The sequence below is a fragment of the Dama dama genome, chromosome 25 (assembly GCF_033118175.1).
Source record: "Dama dama isolate Ldn47 chromosome 25, ASM3311817v1, whole genome shotgun sequence".
NCBI classification, from domain to species: domain Eukaryota; kingdom Metazoa; phylum Chordata; class Mammalia; order Artiodactyla; family Cervidae; genus Dama; species Dama dama.
In genome coordinates, this window is record NC_083705.1 from 50,042,597 (window position 1) to 50,058,945 (window position 16,349).

Below are 16,349 nucleotides of genomic sequence, written 5' to 3' on the forward strand. Positions count from 1 at the left end.
GGACACATATGGGAAAATACTATTACTGTGAGTTTACTGACTTGACTCAGGAATTGTCTTATTTGTACTGATGGCTACTGGCAAAAGCCAACAATATTTGTTTCAAAATTCTGCTGAAATCCTGTGCTGTGCTTGTCTAGTTAGCTTTTGCAGGTTCTATGCTTTTCAGGGGCTTCTATAAACTACTGGCTTTCATTCTTTTATCCTTATTCAAGCTGACGTTGTCATTCATGACTGCACAGGACTATAAATGATGATCTAATGTCACTTATCTAATTACTTTGCATCCTGCACTAAAGTTTAATCCTCCTGGATCAATATCACCTCTCAGCTTGGCATTCAACAAACAAGCATAGACATGTATATGGATATATCTTCAGGGAACAAGAGTAAAGAGCTTCTTTACTGAAGCATTACTGATATAAAATAATTGTACATATTTAATATATGTATCTTGATGAATTTTAAAATAAATACACAGCCATCAAACTCTCACCATAAACAATATGTAAACTTAACAATCCCCTCTAAAACTTTCCTTTCTCAATCTTTTATTTATGATAAAAACATTTGACATGAGTTCTACTCTCTTAAATTTAGGTATTATACTTAGCATAATGTCCTCCAAATTCACCTGTGTTATAGAAAATGATAAAAAGTCCCTTCCTCTTTAAAGCTAATATTCTGTTGTTTGTGTGTATAAGTATACACACACACACACACATAAATATAAATACATATATATATATATATATATGTATATCATCTGGAGAGGGGAATGGCAACTCACTCTAGTATTTTTGCCTGGAGAATTCCATGGACAGAGGAGCCTACTGGGCTACAGTCCATGAGGTTGCAAAGAGTTGGACATGACTGAACCACTAACACACTTAAGTATACACACATTTCTCATTTAAATATGAAGCAAAGACAAATAAACAAACCAATTGTCTATACAAACAAAGACAAATAAACAAACCAACTATATATATTATATAATATATATATATATTTTCTGTATGTAATCATGTTTTTTCCCACACCTTGCCTATTATAATAAACATTGGACTATTAATATCTCATTGAGATCTTGATTTCAATTCTTTTGGGTAAATATCCAGAAGTGAGAATTTTAAATCAAATAGTAGTTCTATTTTTAACATTATGAAGAACCTAAAGCCTCTTGGCAACCCACTCCAGTACTCTTGCCTGGAAAATTCCATGGATGAAGGAGCCTGGTGGGCTACAGTCCATGGGGTTGCAAAGAGTCGGGCACAACTGAGCAACTTCACTTTCACTTTGGGTTTCCCTTGTAGCTCAGTCGGTAAAGAATCTGCCTGCAGTGCAGGAGACCCGGGTTCGATCCCTGGTCTGGGAAGATCCCCTGGAGATGGAAATGGCAACCCACTCTAGTATCCTTGCCTGGAAAATCTCATGGACAGAGGAGCCTGGTGGACTGCAGTCCATGGGGTCGCAAAGAGTCGGGTACGACTGAGCGACTAACACTTATCCAAATAGAGGAAAAAGTAATGCCTCATTGTGATCTTAATTTCCATTTCCCTGATGCTTAGTGATATTGAGCACTTTTTCATGTACTTAGCCATGTTAATATCTTCTTTAGAGAAATATCTATATTTTAATTTTTAAATATTTATATTTTTATTTATATAATATTTATATTTTAATACTTTGTTTTTTTTTTTTTTTTTTTTATTATTTTTTTTTCCAGTGGGTTTTGTCATACATTGATATGAATCAGCCATGGATTTACATGTATTCCCAATCCCGATCCCCCCTCCCACCTCCCTCTCCACCCGATTCCTCTGGGTCTTCCCAGTGCACCAGGCCCGAGCACTTGTCTCGTGCATCCCACCTGGGCTGGTGATCTGTTTCACCATAGATAGTATACATGCTGTTCTTTTGAAATATCCCACCCTCACATTCTCCCACAAAGTTCAAAAGTCTGTTCTGTATTTCTGTGTCTCTTTTTCTGTTCTGCATATAGGGTTATCGTTATCACCTTTCTAAATTCCATATACATGTGTCAGTATGCTGTAATGTTCTTTATCTTTCTGGCTTACTTCACTCTGTATAAGGGGCTCCAGCTTCATCCATCTCATTAGGACTGGTTCAAATGAATTCTTTTTAATGGCTGAGTAATATTCCATGGTGTATATGTACCACAGCTTCCTTATCCATTCATCTGCTGATGGGCATCTAGGTTGCTTCCATGTCCTGGCTATTATAAACAGTGCTGCGATGAACATTGGGGTGCACGTGTCTCTTTCAGATCTGGTTTCCTCAGTGTGTATGCCCAGAAGTGGGATTGCTGGGTCATATGGCAGTTCTATTTCCAGTTTTTTAAGAAATCTCCACACTGTTTTCCATAGCGGCTGTACTAGTTTGCATTCCCACCAACAGTGTAAGAGGGTTCCCTTTTCTCCACACCCTCTCCAGCATTTATTGCTTGTAGACTTTTGGATAGCAGGCATCCTGACTGGCGTGTAATGGTACCTCATTGTGGTTTTGATTTGCATTTCTCTAATAATGAGTGATGTTGAGCATCTTTTCATGTGTTTGTTAGCCATCTGTATGTCTTCTTTGGAGAAGTGTCTGTTTAGTTCTTTGGCCCATTTTTTGATTGGGTCATTTATTTTTCTGGAATTGAGCTGCAGGAGTTGCTTGTATATTTTTGAGATTAATCCTTTGTCTGTTTCTTCATTTGCTATTATTTTCTCCCAATCTGAGGACTGTCTTTTCACCTTACTTATAGTTTCCTTTGTAGTGCAAAAGCTTTTAAGTTTCATTAGGTCCCATTTGTTTAGTTTTGCTTTTATTTCCAATATTCTGGGAGGTGGGTCATAGAGGATCTTGCTGTGATTTATGTCGGAGAGTGTTTTGCCTATGTTCTCCTCTAGGAGTTTTATAGTTTCTGGTCTTACATTTAGATCTTTAATCCATTTTGAGTTTATTTTTGTGTGTTTATTTGTTTTTTTATTGAGTTTTTTTCCCAATGATTACTGGTTTATTAAGGGATATGATAAAGGATACAGATGAATAGCCAGATGAAGAGACACCTAGGGCAAGATCTCGGAGGGTTCTCAGGAGAGGACCTTGGGGACATAAACTCCAGCATTAGAATTGGGATGAGTCACCCTCATAGAGGTTGAATGGCATCACCAACTTGATGGACATGACTTTCAGCAAACTCTGGAAGCTGGTGATGGACAGGGAAGCCTGGCATGCTACAGTCCAAGGGGCCTCAAAGAATCGAACATGACTGAGTGACTGAACTGAACCCTTGTAGTATGTGTGTTCATCAGCCTGGATGCTCTCTGAACCCTGTACTATTGGGGTTTGGGGGTGCTTCCTCACGTCAGTCAGTTCAGTTCAGTTCAGTCGCTCAGTCGTGTCTGACTCTTTGAGACCCCCATGGACTGCAGCACGCCAGGCCTCCCTGTCCATCACCAACTCCCAGAGTTTACTCAAACTCATGTCCATTGAGTCGGTGGTGCTATCCAGCCATCTCATCCTCTGTCGTCCCCTTCTCCTCCTGCCCTCAATCCCTCCCAGCATCAGGGTCTTTTCCAATGAGTCAACTCTTTGCATGAAGTGGCCAAAGTATTGGAGTTTCAGCTTCAGCATCAGTCCTTCCAATGAACACCCAGGACTGATCTCCTTTAGGATGGACTGGTTGGATTTCCTTGCAGTCCAAGGGACTCTCAAGAGTCTTCTCCAACACCACAGTTCAAAAGCATCAATTCTTTGGCGCTCAGCATTCTTCACAGTCCAACTCTCACATCCATACATGACCACTGGAAAAACCATAGCCTTGACTAGATGGACTTTTGTTGACAAAGTAATGTCTCTGCTTTTTAATATGCTGTCTAGGTTGGTCATAACTTTCCTTCCAAGGAGTAAGCGTCTTTTAATTTCATGGCTGCAATCACCATCTGCAGTGATTTTGCAGTCCCAAAAAATAAAGTCTGACATAGACATAATCAATTATTAGCTCCATTTCCAGCCTTTCTCCCCATTTTTGAGAAGTGTTGGAGTGGATTCTGAAAATCCCAAGGTTCTTTTTTTTCAAACTTTTTATTTTGTTTTGGGGTATAACCAATTGACAGAGTTGTGATAGTTTCAGGTGAACGGTGAAGGGACTCAGCCACAGACATACAGGTATTCTTTCTCCCCCAAATGCCTCTCTCATCCAGGTTGCTACATAACATTGAGCAGAGCTCTCTGTAACTATACCATAGATCCTTGTTGGTTATCCATTTTAAATATAGCAGTGTACATGTCCATCCCAAACTCCTATTAAGTTCTAAGAGTTCCTTACACATTTTAAATGTTAAGACTGTATCAAATATGTGATTTGCAAATGTTTTCTCATGGTCTGTGTGTTACCTTTGCATTCTGTTGATTGTTTCCTTGGCTGTGTAGAAGTTTTTTTAGCTTGATATAGTTTAGTTTTTCTATTTTAACTTTTTTTGCCTGTGCACTTTGATATCATATCCAAGAAACCATTGCCAAGACCAATGTCAAGAAGCTTCTTGATATTGTATCTTCTAGGCTTTTTAGAGTTTCAGATCATGCATTTAATTCTTTAATCTGCTTTGAGTTGATTTTTGTGCATGGTGTAAGATAAAGGTTAGGTTTGCATGTGGTAATTTGCATGTGGATGTCCAGTTTTCCTAACACCATGTATTAAAGTCACTATCTTTTACTACTTGTGTATTCCCCACCCAGCCAGTCAAAGATCAGTTCATTAAAAATATGTGGGTTTAGCAGTTTGCATTTAAGGCCTTATGAAGCACACATCTTTGATAAATCCTGAATGAACAAAATCATTGATTTTTTAAGAGCAAGTTTTAAAAAATCTCACTTGAATATTTTTGATTCTGAACAACAAAAGGCTTCCTTGCTTGAATATGATTTATGGAAATGTGTTTGCCTAATATTTAACATATTTGATCAGTTGAATCACGCCCAATTCCTTTAAGAAAAATGCTTTTATTGTTTCCTTTTAGCAAATGAGAAAACTGAGATATTGGGCAGTTTGCCCAGTTCCACACCATAAATCTCCAAAAGGGATGAGATTAGCATTCAGTGAACTTGGACTCTATTCATACATCCACATCCCTAAATCCATAGGTCTGATGAAGAGATTTGAGAAGCTGAATTACTACATTTGGAAAGACTGCATATCCTTAAAATTGCTTAAAGTACTCAAGCAAAAAAAAAAAAAAAAAAAACAAACAAAACCTCTAAAAAACCAAGCAACTTTAATCTCATCTCTCACTGTATTAGGAGAACATTGTTAATATTCTCTTAATTTAGCCTGTTAATAAAGTTTATGTAGGGGGGAGATAGAGAGAGGGAGAGAGAGGGATTAGGGTATCACCAGGATTCATAACTTTAGAATGTCATTGCTTTAAATGTCATATTAGTTCTACCTTTATTTTAACTAATCTTTAAAAACTTGTTTTATATTCCCAGAAAAGGACAATGCTCTGTGTTCTTTTCTTTTAAATGTAGTTGAGGCAATAGATAGGAAATAATTTGTCTTTTTATACCTCTATACTTCATTTTAGACTATGATAAAGTTGGGAATGTTAGCATTGACATAAAATATAGTTTATCACATAGGCCAGTTTGGAGGATATAGAACATTTCATAAAAGATTTATTCCAAAGATATGTTTTGTGTAATAATATTCCTTTTCTGCAAAAAAGTTGTCTGTCTGTTGGACATTGGCAATTATTTCTTATAGATTTTCATTACTTTTTTGGGGGGTAAAGAAGATCGTTTAAATGCTATCCCATATTTTGACTTTTTATATTTTTAGTATTCATTTGGAAATTCACTCTTGGTGTTGGTGGTTGAGTCGCTGTCGTGTCTGACCCTTATGACCCCATGGATGGTAGTCCGCCAGGCCCTTCTGTCCATGGGATTTCCCAGGCAAGTGTACTGGCTGGGATGCCATTTCCTTCTCCAGGGGATCTTCCTAACTCAGGGATCAAAACCACATCTCCTGCATGACAGGTGGATTTTTCACTGCTGAACCACCAGGGAAGCCCCTACCCTTGGTGTGCGTTTAGTCACTCAGTTGTGTCCAACTCTTCGCAACCCCATAACTGTAGCCTGCTAGGCTTCTCTTCCCATCGGACTCTTCAGGCAAGAATACTGGAGTGGGTTGCCATATCCCCTTCCAGGGGATCTTCCCAACCCAGCGATCAAACCCACATCTCTTGTGTCTCTTGCATTGCAAGCAAATTCCTGGTAGGCATGTTCAGTTTGTTTTTTGTTAATTTATTTTTTTAATTGAAGGATAATTGCTTTACAGAATTTTGTTTTTTTGAGAAAACTTTTGTTTTACATCTTTGACCACCTCAGATGTCCTGCTTGCTTCTGTTTAGAGTTCTGGTTCTCTTCGAAGCGCAGGTAACTGAGAGTCATTTCAGGTATTTTTTTTTTTTTTCCATGTTAGCATCACTTATGCTCCATTCTGAGCTGAATGGTGGAGACAGAGTTTCTGAGAGTAGGTTGCAAGAGATGCTAAAAAGTGTTTCCCTGTAAATTCAGGTACAATTCATTTTCTCTAGATGAAGGTGGTGGTGATGAAACTAGGATTGTGCTGCTCAACATTCTCAAATCCTTTCTGTGGAATCATGTGCCTCAGAGTTTGGATCTATATTAGTGTTCTTATCTGATGCCAGGCATTCCTTTACAGATTACTGCTTCCATCAGAATTTCATTGGCTTCATTAACAACATAGATAAAGCCTGGCAACAGGGGTATAGAAAATTAAGGGTGTCTCTACTTTTCATTCTCTAGTAACACTATAATATAAGAAATTGATTGTGCTAAAATGATGAAGATGTTATCCTTGCTCTTAGGACCATTGTTGTTGTTCAGTCACTCAGTTGTGTCTGACTCTTTGTGGCCCCATGGACTGCAGCATGCCAGGCTTCCCTGTCCTTCACTATCTCCCAGAGTTTGTCCTTTGAATTGGTCATGCTGCCCAACCATCTTATCCTCTGTTACTTGACCTTAATCTTTCCAATGGTCAAGGTCTTTTCCAATGAGTTGACTCTTCACATCAGGTGGCCGAAATATTGGAGCTTCAGCTTCAGCATCAGTCCTTCCAATGAATATTCAGAGTTAATTTCCTTTAGTATTGACTGGTTTGATCTCTTTGCAGTCCAAGGGACTCTCAAGAGTCTTCTCCAACACCACAGTTAAAAGCATCAATTCTTCAGTGTTCAGCCTTCTTTACGGTCCCACTCTCACATCCATTCATGACTACTGGAAAAATCATAGCTTTAACTATATGTACGTTTGTCAGCAAAGTGATGTGTCTGCTTTGTAATACACTGTCTAGATTTGTCATAGCTTTTCTTCCAAGGAGCAAGGGTCTTCTCAGGACCATACGACTGTCAAATATCATGTAAAGTCTAAAGAATCACTTCAAAAAAGTAAAATTAGAAATACATTGTAGCACATTGGATTTTTATTGCTAGTACTAGAATTCTTGAAAAGTCATTAAAAAACAACAACAACAACAACAACAACAAAAAACCAAGCCACGAGTCTTTCCTATCCAGTTGCTAAGTTGCCCTGATAATCTCATGTTCTCATTTACAAAGAAGTGTTAGGTTCCTAAAGGGGATAAATGATGCTTTAACATTCTATCTCTATTATTCAAAAGCATGCTTTGATACCTCTGCAGAATCTGTTTCCTTTTCATTTTTCATGCATATCAACATAACAAACAGAATAAGTAGGAGGAAGATCTCTATTATACTTCTCTGAGAAGAATGGGTAGTAAAATCAAGATAGCTCACTCGGGAGTTCTCTATATCCATACTGGTTGCGTTAGGGTAGGATGACATAGGACACAACAGCATGTCAGATCTGAAAAAAACTAAAAGAGATTGCTGTCTTCTCTTGTATGCGAATGTGTGTGTGTGTGTGTGTGTGTGTGTGTGTGTGTGTGTGTGACATACACATGTCAATTATTACTGGTTACCTATTATGAGGTTGCAGGTTGTAGCCCTAGTAACTGAGAATATAACTGTAGAGTGGTTGCATTTTCTGAATTGTTGAAGAATATAGAATTGAGCTCAGGGTAAGAATAGCAACCACTTTTAGACTTCAAGTGTCAATCAAAAATAACTCTGTTCATTAAAGATAGAGATTTGAATTAATTTTGAAAGATTCCTTCATTTTAGAAAAAATACTTTAACAGGGATGCATTGGTAAAGGAATAGTACTCTTCTTGAATAGGGAAGGGCTTTGCTTGTAGCTCAGTTGGTAAAGAATCTGCCTGCAGTATAGGAGACCCAGGTTCAATCCTTGGTTTGGGATGATCCCCTGGAGAGGGAAATAGCAACCCACTCCAGTATCCTTGCTTGGAAAATCTCATGGACAGAGGAGCCTGGTGGGCCACAGTCCATGGGGTTGCAAAGAATCAGGCACGACTGAGCGACTAACACTTACTTTCTTACTTAGGAAATGGGGAGATAAAATGAGTTTCGTATTAAGATATATGTAGTATATCTTTACTGTGGTAGGAGCTGGATCCTGAAGATTTTAATATAACTGCTCACTGGTGATACGAGTTTGTAGAGCAAGTTGGATTCTGTTTAGAGTGAACACAAAGCAACTTTATTATTTATTTTTATTGACACCTTTTTCAAATTGCCTTTGTTGGACCACTCTTTCCTGCACCTAGTCTAAATAAATATGCTCACATATGCTATAGATTATGTTGAAAACTTCTCATGTATTAACTCAGTCATAGTTTAAAGGTGTTAAAATTCTAATTTCACCAAATTAAAGCTTTTCTATCTCATCTCCCCTCTTTTACACCCAGGTTTGGCTGGATTCAGGTTTGAAAACTGACACAGTGTGTTTAAAAAAGGGAACTTCAAGTTGAAAAAATAAAAGCCATTACTGTTTAAATCTTAACTCTAGTATATTTTTATTGTAGATTCAGTGGATAATATACAATGTTTATAGATGTTTTAAACCCCTCCCCCAAATTGGAGAATCCAATTTTATATATATAAAAAGAAATTACAGATTTATATTTACATTGGACACTAAGCCCACATGGTTAGAAAAATGCCTAGCATCTAAATATTGGGAACACATAATTTCCAAATTGCATAAAGTATTCCAGATAACAAAAGAAGACAAGAAGCTATACAGTTTATTTTATGATATTAATATTTCCACTATCAAAAGTAGATAAGAACAGCATAGAAATTATAAGAATATAGGAAAACACATAAATTATTATTTTTTTTCATTTATTTTTATTAGTTGGAGGCTAATTACTTTACAATATTGTAGTGGTTTTTGTCATACATTGACATGAATCAGCCATGGATTTACATGTATTTAATCAAGCAAGCAAGCAACTAAATAATTCCAAAACCCATGAGTCAAGCTCAAGTATTCATGTGGAAGTGGACATCTTAAGTAAAACATTCTTAAAATAAGTATATCATTGTATTAAAAAAAAAAAAAGACAGCCATGTTAGTTTTTCATCATGCCTTGAACCAACAAGATAGTTCAACATTAAAAAGAATATCAAATGGAAAATATTTATTAATATGCTAAAGCAAAAACATTAATTTCAGTTGAAGTGCCACAAAATTTTTTGAAACTTCAACATCCATTTGGATGTGACTGTGTGTGTGTTGCTTGAGAAAGAAGAGAGACAGAGAGGGAAATTTTCAGCAACACTCATACTTAGTGAAAAAAAAATATTAAAATCAACTAAAATTAAACAACATAGGCAGGATGACTGCCCTCACAAATACTATTCAATAATGAAATAGCCACTAGATTTCTGGTAAAATAAATGCTGTGCAAGAGAAATAAAAGTATAAAAACAAGAAGAGACAAATCTTTCATTATTTGTAGAAAATATAATAATCCATATAGAAAATGCAATAAAATCAACTGAGAAATATGATAATTTAATGATACAAGCAAGTACAATATTAGTATAAATTTAATAGATTTATTAAGCATCAACAAAAGCTATTTCAAAATATAAGAGAAGGAAGTTTTCATCTGAAATAACAAAATTATAAAATAAATTGAAAGAGAACTAATACAATTATGCAGTACCCATATACAGAGAAATATAAAACTGTCTGAATGAAATGCTGTTTACCAAAATAAATTTCTGATGAATTTAAGAAAGATAGACAAAATATTTTATTAGAAAGAGTTGGAAAATCAGTTTAGAATAGCTAATTATAGCTATAGCTATGACAATAGCAAATGTCATCTTAGACACAATATGAAATGCAAAACAAAAGCAAAAGATAGATTGATGAATTTTGAACTTCTGAACCCAAAAGAAATATCATTTAAAAAATTTAAAAAAGATTTATAGGAAGTATTTAAAATATTTATAACAAGTCAGAAAGAAAAGACAAATATTTGAATAGAAAATGAAGTAAGGAATTGCTGTTGTTTGGTTACTCAGTCATGTCTGACTCTTTGCAACCCCAGAGACTACAGCACTCCAGGCTTCCCTGTCTTTCACCAACTCCTGGAGCTTGCTCAAACTCATGTCCATTGAGTTGGTCATGCCATCTCATCCTCCTTTGTCCCCTCTCCTCCTGCCTTCAGTCTTTCCCGGCATCAGGGTCTTTCCCAGTGAGTTGCCTCTGCATATCAGGTGGCCAAAGTATTGGTGCTTCAGCTTCAGCATCTGTCCTTCCAATGAATATTCAAGGTTGATCTCTTTTAGGATTAACTTGTTTAATCTCCTTGCAGCCCAAAGGACTCTCAAGAGTCTTCTCCAACACCACAGTTTGAAAGCATCAATTCTTCGGCTCTCAGCCTTCTTTATGGACTCACTCTCACATCCATACATGACTACTGGAAAAACCATAGCTTTGTTGGCAAAGAAATGTCTGCTTTTTAATATGCTGTCTAGGTTGGCCATAGCTTTTCTTCCAAGGAGCAAGCGTCTTTTAATTTCATGGCTGCATTCACCATCTGCAGGGATTTTGGAGACCAAGAAAATAAAGTCTTTCACTGTTTCCCATTGTTTCCCCATCTATTTGCCATGAAGTAAAGAATAAGAACTGAAAATTTACTAAATAAGACATTTTAGTCTCTAGTAATAGATAGAAACTCTTTGCAACCCCATTGACTGCAGCGCAGCAGGCTTCCCTGTCCTTCACCATCTACTGGAGCTTGCTCAAACTCATTTCCATTAAGTCGGTGATGCCTTCCAACCATCTCATCCTCTGTCACCTCCTTCTCCTCTTGCCTTCAACCTCTTCTAGTTTCGGTGTTTTTTCCCACTGAGTTGGTTCTTTGCATCAGGTGGCCAAAGTACTGAAGCTCCAGCTTCAGTATCAGTCTTTCCAATGAATATTCAGGCTAGTCTTCTCAAAACATCACAGTTTAAATGCACCAATTCTTTAGCACTCAGCCTTTTTAATTGTCCAGCTCTCATATCTGTACATTACTACTGGAAATGTCATAGCTTTGACAATACAGACCTTATCAGGTAAAGTAATTTCCCTGCTTTCTAATACACTGTCTAGGTTTGTCATTGTTTTTCTTTCAAGGAGCTAGTGTCTTTTAATTTCATGGCTGCAGTCATCATCCACAGTGATTTTGCAGCCCAAGAGAGTAAAGTCTGTCACTGTTTCCATTGTTTCCCCATCTATTTACCATGAAGTGATAGAACCGGATACCATGATATTTGTTTTTTGAATGTTCAGTTTTAAGCCAGCTTTTTCATTCTCCTCTTTACCTTTATCAAGAGGCTCTTTAATTAAGGGAATTACAACTAAAGTTAAGAAGTGCCCTTATTTTGAAATCAGTATGACAAAAAATGGAAAGTTTGAGTTTATCTAAATAGCATTTGATATAAATGTAGGAGTGTAAATAGTTGAAGGCAGATTGGATGGCTATTTAACAATGCCCATTAAAATACCACATACTTGCAATACTACTACACTTCTATGTATGTTCAAAGAAACTTTCACAAGAATGATGGTGACAGGGAGATTTGAAATAGTAAAAACTAAAATTTTAACAGATGTAGACATTCATCCATATGTTGGGCTTCATGGTGGCTCAGATGGTAAAGAATCTGCCTGCAATGTGGGAGACCTGGGTTCAGTCCCTGGGTTGGAAAGATCCCCTTGAAAAGGGAATGGTGACCCTACTTCTACAGTAGTCTTCCCTGGAGAATTCCATGGACATGGAGGAGCCTACAGTCAGTGGTGTTGCAAAGAGTTGATACAGATGTTTTCTATTTATCTAATGCAGTGGTTAAAAATATTAGAAGATATTTGTGTGTATTTATAAAAATACCCTTACTATATTTCAAAAACTTCTGTATGCTTCTGTGTGCCAGACACTGACCTAAGAATGAGTCATTAACATAGTGATCCTCCCAAAATATTGCGAAGCAAAAATATTGTTAGATCCACTTCACAGGTGGGATAATGAGTCAGTCACAAAGAAATGAAAATAGAAACAATGCTATGTTTTTCCTTAGATTACTATGTAAGTATGTAATTATATTAAGTCATTGAGACAGAAGAGAGTAAACTGGGAATGGTGGTTTCCTCTCAGAGTAGGGTGGGTTGTGAGCATAATGTTCATGGGAAATCAGCTTAACCTGTACAAACTGACCATTTTTTTAACAAAATTATCAATCATTTGAAAATATATTAATATTTAGTATGAGTTGTAGATCCAGGAATATTAGTGTATTAAACTGTATCTTGAAAACAAAGACCTTTATCTGAAAAATACTCTCATTTAAATATTTTACATATTTTATTATCAGACCAATAATTTAAAAAATAATCCATAGTTAATAAGCATTGAAAATACTTAGTAAATATCATAAATGTAATGATATATAGTAAAAGTCCATTAAAATTCATTTTCAGTGTAAATAAAATCTAAATTGCTTCTGACATAATGGAAATGTCAAAAGACAGATTAAAATAGATCTTGGTACAGCTGGCTTCTCTACATTCAATATTAAGAACTGCACATACAACACACAAACAGAAACGAAGCATAAATTTAAATTAATTGTAATATTTAGGGAATTTGCGCTTCTGCTTAATTAAACCTTTCTAATGTCAAGACTTGTTTGGTTAGTTTATTTTCTCCCTACCTATTAAGCATCATTGAGTATTTAAGATACGATTGAGGACATGCTCAAAATAACAAAATGATGATGGTATATTAAAAGGATTGACTTGAAGGAGCTTCCAAAACACCTAACATAATGTTAAAGCTGCAAAAATATGCAAAGATACTTTTGGATTGGGCTTCCCTGGTGGCTCAGATGGTAGAGAATCTTCCTGCAATGCAGGGACCTGGGTTCAATCCCTGGGTTGGGAAGACCCCCTTCCAGGAAATGGCAACCCACTCCAATATTCTTGATTGGAGAATCCCATGGGTATAAAGAGCCTGGTGGGCTACAGCCCATGGGGTCACAAAGAGTTGGACATTACTGAGCAACTAACACACACACACACACCCCACACACACATACAGTTTAGATTATAACCCAAAGTAGAAAATAAATATTCATGAGTTTCTATAGATATAAATAAGTGATTAAATAATTAAGTGGAAGAAGTGACAATGTCAGGCACAGACAAATTCCAAGTGAATTATATAAGAACCCATCCCTCAAGGAAGTGAAACTTAACTCTTCAGCCCTTACATGTGGATGGAACTTAGTGATAGAACAAGCTGGTCATGGGATAAACTGGAACTCTCTCAGTCTGTACACATTTTCTGTAAATCCAAAACCATTCTAAAATGAAGAAATGTTTATTTATAAAATGATGGAATATGTAGTCATATTCTGGTGTCATCACCATTAGCGACTGAACAAAAACCACAACCATTTGAACATGAGTAAGTGGGGCTTATACTTGTCTTAGTAGACACAGATGTATAAGTATATTTGATTAGGAGTGGAAATGCTTATGAACAACAGAAAACAATATGGCCATTTATTTTAAAATAAATATATCAGTTGGGTTTGTTTTGAGGCTTATATATTTATGATAAAATATAAGTGAAGTGAGAGAGCTATTTGCGGATTTGAGGACTTGATATCTGTTATTAATATCATGACATTTTAGGGTCTACAAGCATTTACTTCTACTTTACCCATAGTTTAATCTTCCACTAAAACTTGATGAATCTAGGAATTAAATTGATGTGTGTCAAATGCCCCACATTAGACACCATGAGCTTGGATACCTCATTAACCTGAGCAATTATTCTGGCTACTAACAATGTTGGAGACTTTTGTTGCATCTGTCTGTACACTTGCTCTCCACTTCTGCAGGTCAAAACTCAGATCTACTTATTCTTATTAAAAATTCCACAGTGACAAAGAGGAGAAAGAGATTAAAAAATCATTGTTAGGAAACAATCTGTTATTACTATCTGAATATATAAACAGAAAACACACAGTCTTCCACTGGAGTGTATAATGGATGTTGTCACTGAAAGGAAAGTGAGTCTTTCTCTATAACTATGAAGTCTTCCAGTATAAATTGGTTGTGTATGAAGATAGCTTGTATATGAAAAGTTTTTCATTCACTTACTTGCAGTTCAAAAAACATGAAAAGAAAACTGAGTTTAAATAATAATCCCATTATTTTCTTTCCAAACTTGTCCTCTTCTTTTATACAGTTGTTGAACTGTGAGATATTTAGGTGAGTTCAGTTCAGTTCAGTCGCTCAGTCGTGTCCGACTCTTTGTGACCCCATGAATCGCAGCACGCCAGGCCTCCCTGTCCATCACAAACTCCTGGAGTTTACTCAAACTCATGTCCATCGAGTCGGTGATGCCATCCAGCCATCTCATCCTCTGTCATCCCCTTCTCCTCCTGCCCTCAATCCCTCCCAGCATCAGGGTCTTTTCCAATGAGTCAACTCTTCACATGAGGTGGCCAAAGTATTGGAGTTTCAGCTTCAGCATCAGTCCTTCCAATGAACACCCAGGACTGATTTCCTTTAGGATGGACTGGTTGGATCTCCTTGCAGTCCAAGGGACTCTCAAGAGTCTTCTCCAACACCACAGTTCAAAAGCATCAATTCTTCGACACTCAGCTTTCTTCACAGTCCAACTCTCACATCCATACATGACCACTGGAAAAACCATAGCCTTGACCAGACGGACCTTTGTTGGCAAAGTAATGTCTCTGCTTTTTAATATGCTGTCTAGGTTGGTCATAACTTTCCTTCCAAGGAGTAAGCGTCTTTTAATTGCATGGCTGCAGTCACCATCTGCAGTGATTTTGGAGCCCAAAAAAATAGAGTCTGACACTGTTTCTGCTGTGTCCCCATCTATTTCCCATGAGGTGATGGGACCAGATGCCATGAGCTTAGTTTTCTGAATGTTAAGCTTTAAGCCAACTTTTTCACTCTCCTCTTTCACTTGCATCAAGAGGCTTTTCAGTTCCTCTTCACTTTCTGCCATAAGTGTGGTGTCATCTGCATATCCAAGGTTATTGATATTTCTCCCGGCAATCTTGATTCCAGCTTGTGCTTCTTCCAGCTGTAGCATTTCTCATGATGTACTCTGCATATTAGTTAAATAAGCAGGGTGACAATATACAGCCTTGACGTACTCCTTTTCCTATTTGTAACCAGTCTGTTGTTCCATGTCCAGTTATAACTGTTGCGTCCTGACCTGCATACAGGTTTCTCAAGAGGCAGGTCAGGTGGTCTGGTATTCCCATCTCTTTCAAAATTTTCCACAGTTTATTGTGATCCACACAGTCGAAGGCTTTGGCATAGTCAATAAAGCAGAAATAGATGTTTTTCTGGAACTCTCTTGCTTTTTTGATGATCCAGCAGATATTGCCAATTTGATCTCTGGTTAGTAGCTACTTGTATATATACTTATAACAAATATGGGGGTATGACAATATACTGATTTTTAAAAATAATTTTATTTATATCATTCTTTTAATATAGAAAAATGACAATCATAGGAGAGGAAAAAATCTCACTTGAATTATCTCTCCTTTGTCTCTGTCTCTTTCAGCAATTTTTGGGACAGCTGCAGAGTTAAAATATCTTTTGCACCTGTTATGAAGTTGGTGTAGGAGTGCTGTAACTTCTAGGCCCAAAATATTTATTTCTTACTGTAACTGCCTACTTCAGTGGTCTTTTGATTGTAGGATATGCATCTTGGGGTCTGAAGGCTTTATTTGAAAGCCTCTCTCCCTCCAGGGTTACACTGCCATGCCAGGGAATTACACTCCCCAGGTATAGCATAAACCCCAAGAGGAGCAGGAGGCAGTCTA